Source organism: Mirounga leonina, unplaced genomic scaffold (genome assembly GCF_011800145.1).
Source record: "Mirounga leonina isolate KUSES-001 unplaced genomic scaffold, KU_Mleo_1.0 Mir_129, whole genome shotgun sequence".
Classification (NCBI taxonomy): domain Eukaryota; kingdom Metazoa; phylum Chordata; class Mammalia; order Carnivora; family Phocidae; genus Mirounga; species Mirounga leonina.
Window position 1 is genome coordinate 72,831,433 of NW_023270323.1, and position 4,212 is coordinate 72,835,644.

At 36.6% G+C, this 4,212-nt stretch overlaps 1 non-coding gene across 1 annotated transcript; it reads right to left on the minus strand.

The window, feature by feature from the left end:
• Window positions 1-3,707: 3,707 nt before the first annotated feature.
• LOC118010954 lies at window positions 3,708-3,838 on the minus strand. Its single transcript, XR_004679369.1, has one exon. It is a non-coding gene; the product is annotated as a small nucleolar RNA SNORA63 (small nucleolar RNA).
• Window positions 3,839-4,212: the final 374 nt, after the last annotated feature.

Consider the following 4,212-nt stretch of genomic DNA (forward strand, 5'->3'; position numbering starts at 1 on the left):
TAGTTCATTTGTGTTTATATAGTTTTATAGCTTATAGACATGAATAATACATAATTTTATTTTATTTTATTTTTTTAATTTTTTTTAAAGATTTTATTTATTCATGAGAGAGAGAGAGAGAGAGAGAGAGAGGCAGAGGGAGAAGCAGGCTCCCAAGGAGCAGGGATCCTGATGTGGGACTCGATCCCAGGACCCTGGGATCATGACCTGAGCCGAAGGCAGACGCCCAACCATCTGAGCCACCCAGGTGCCCAAATAATACATAATTTTAATTTTAAGTTTATTTTATTGATGAAAACCCTCTTTTTCTAGGGAATATATTATAAGGCTATTCTTTATATTTGAAGAGCTGTTTATATTTTAAAAATATTTTTAGTTCATTATCTTATTTAATACCTGAAGCACTGCTTAAAAATACTAAGAAATTGAGGGTCAGAGAGGTTAAGTAATTTTTCTCAAGCAACACAGCATCCAAGAAGACTTCAGATTAGAATATATGACCATTTCATTACTTTCTCCATAGGTCATGGTATTTTCTTTTCAAAAAACAAGTAGATGATTTAAAGTTTCAATATTTGGGTATTTTTTTTTTTTCAGTCTGTTCCTGAAAGGTGGGAGGTGGGGAATGTGGCACCCTTCCTTGCTGATTGGATTTTGAATTTATTTTCTTTATTCTGAATTATATAAAAAAGAGAAAATTCTTCACTGATTGCCTTTCTTTTTGGTGAAAGTCCATACTATATTTAGCAAATACCTTTTTTGATAACTATGCCATTGGATTTGATATTCCTTTTAGTTATATTTATATTCCTAAAAGCCAAACTTATCAGCAACTGCAAATAAAGTCACCATCATTGTCACTCATAATATTATTTTTGCCAAGTGCAAAATATAAACGATGGCATGGCTGAAACATATTGATCATATTTCTTTGGAAAATCATGAAACTTCCTCTGAGATATACTATTTGTCATAACTGTATTTTTAGCCAAGAATAATGAATAACTGATAAAATGAAATATGGTAGGACATAATTGGCAAATGGAGAGCATTTTGCAGAAATCACTCAAAGTATTTTGAATTTCATTTCTAGTCATGGTTTATTTAACACTAGCTGAGCACTCAGAGTTGTGCACAAAAGATTGATGATCTTTTAGAGCAATTCCTAAGTGTAATATTATGTCTTAAAGAATTATGCCACTCTTTTTAAGGGTGCTGAGAAAGATGTTAGGAGGCATCAATAACAATTCAAGTATTACTAACCATCTGCATTTTGTAAATCAAGTAGACAGAGGGTTTCCCCATACATCCCCTAAAGGAATTGCATGTTCCCAAAAGACATTTACTAAAGTATTTGTATAACAGTATAGTTTGTTACTGAAAGGAAATAGATTTGTGGATAACCCTAGATGTCTTAAGAAGAAGAATGAAATAGAAATAATACAAGAATCTACACAGGGGAGAATTTCAATGGAGGTTTGGTGTTGGCATTAATGTTTTAGTTGGCATTTCCTAAAGAATCATTTTTGCTCCCAATAGGGAAGTCATAAATGTTCTGTCTAGTGAGTGTTGTTCTAAATAGTTCTCCTGTGTCCTAAAGATTTTTATGAGGTTCTCTCAGTACATATGTTACCTTCAGGAAATCATTCATTGAGAGCCTTTAGATCTTAGAAACTTGAGAAGTTGATGTTTGTAACAAATGCTTTCCACACACCTTTCTCATTTCTGTCTGTCTTGCTTGCTTTCTGTGCTTTATCTTCTATTCAGGCAGTGGGATATCATAAAATTAGTATAGGTTTAGAGTCAGAAAACTTTATTGGAGTTGCAGATCTGGTATCTATTAGCTTTGAAGCTATGGACAAGTTACTTATCTTCCCTGGGCCGTAGGTTTTCCATCTGTAAGATGGAGATAATAATTGGGAGCAATGCTCAAAAAAAAAAAAAAATACAGAATAGATCTTCATTTAAAGTAAGCTATTAAGCCTCTTAACCCTTTTGATTCAGAGATCCCCCTTTTAAAGTTTGGGGAAATAATATACAATTATGAGCTCACCTAGTAGTTATTGCATCTAATCAAAAACAGGAAAAGAGTATGAAAATTTCTGGTAAAATAGTTTACTTTGTCTTTTTGGAAGAGACAGTGTGTTTAAGTGTATTAGAATCAGAGGAATTGAGTTTGAGTCCTGGTGAAAAAATGATTCTACCTGTGAACAAACAGCTTGGACCATTTGGGAGAAGCTGCATCTATCTTGGAAAATTATAAAAAACTGTCATTTATCTAGGTCAGTGTGAGACTCCAAATGAGGAAGTGTGTGAAATCATATAATTCTTAAGAATGGAAAAGGGTATTGTTAACATTAGCTGTTAATGTCACAATTAATAAAAACCAAATGGATTGCCATGCTTCCCCCTTTTACCTGTTTCTAGGGGAAAAGTAGGGACATCATGCTTTCCTTCCTAAGCATTACATTCAGAAGGGTGCCTCTCCCTGATGAATTGTATTTAAACCCTCCACTCCTGCTGAGAGGAAGCCAAGTCATCATTCAGGAGTCACAAGTCTTTGCCAATCTCTCTGTTAGCTGCTGGGGAGGACACAGAGTTAAGACTTACATGGATCCTTCCTTGAGGAGTAGAGTCTATTGGGAGAAGTGAGTCTGAACACATACACACAAGCTGGGTGTTAGAAGTTGCTCTTAAGTGGAGGAAAAACCCATAGGTAGCATTTAGACTGTGTGACAGAGATCAACTGGGTTGAGTGTGTGGGAAACAGAAGAGAGACAAGCAACATTCTTAGAAAACTATGATGGCAGTGTCATAGGGAGGCAATGGGGTGTATACAGGGTAAAGATAAGCTTTCTTTTGACTAGAACCTCCCATGTCATTGGAAAATTGAATGGGACTAAAAACTGGCCACTGTGGAAGCTAAGCTTCATCCAGAAGATATGGGAGAACGAATACAAATTTTAAAGTCAGGTGAGATGGTTACAGAACAATTTTTATCCACCTTCTGGCATAACTTTGGTTGCTGTTGCTCTGGTATGGATCTATCATACATGGATCTCTTCTCTCACCCTAACAGGGCAGCCCCAGGACTCTCCCTCCTTTTCTTCCCCAGCCTTCATCTGCACAAGAGATTCCTCTCCTTTCCTCTTTCCCAGAAAGCTCCCCAACCTGTTCTTTGGCTTCCTTCTATCCCATCCATAATTTTTTCTTTAGCCAGCTCACAACCTTTATAGATCAGCTCAATGCTTTGTAATGCATTTTGTGTCCTCTAGAGAGATTCCGTTGCTGACTCACTGTGTTTGCATGATGCTGCCCTGAAGCTTTACAGTTACAGGTGCATATGGGGGGTAATATATCATTTTTTTGCATACCTGTCTCCCCCAGTTAAACTGTGAGTCTTTTGATAAAATGGCCCATGTTTTGCTCCTTTTTTTTTAAGCCACTTTACTTCATTTTATCACCAAAAGGCACAATCTTTTTTTTTTTTTTTAAAGATTTATTTATTTATTTGACAGAGAGAGACACAGCGAGAGAGGGAACACAAGCAGGGGGAGTGGGAGAGGGAGAAGTAGACTCCCCGCTGAGCAAGGAACCCGATGCGGGGCTCGATCCCAGGACCCTGGGATCATGACCTGAGCCGAAGGCAGACGCTTAATGACTGAGCCACCCAGGTGCCCCTCAAGTCAGTGTTTTACTTGGTAAACATGTCTAAGACCATGCATCCCTGGCTGCTAAGCACCATGGCGGACAGGGCTAGAAAGGTAACAGCTTTATTTTGAGCAGGGGGCAAAGACAAGGCAGCACTTTATAGCTACATTGTAACTAGATCCTGCATCCAAAAGGCACAATCTTATAGTTATGAGATAGAGTGTTGCTGACATTGAGCAATAGAAAATCTAACTTGAAATTAGTTCTAAGGTACTCTATCCTCTTAGAATCTAATGTATTCATACTATCATCTCCTTTAAATCAGCCTATGCTTTGTTGCTGTAATTTTAATTTGAAATTTATTCATTTATTAATTGCATATTTTTAGAGAGAAAGTTAGATTATGTGAAAAAATCCTGAGATGAATATCAGTAGACCTAAGTTCTGGTCTTAGTTCTTCCTTAAAGTAGACCTATGACCTTAGACAATCATTTAAAATTTGTAGACATGAATTTTCTAGCTATGGATTGAGACATTGTTTGCATGTTTCCTAGAATTCCT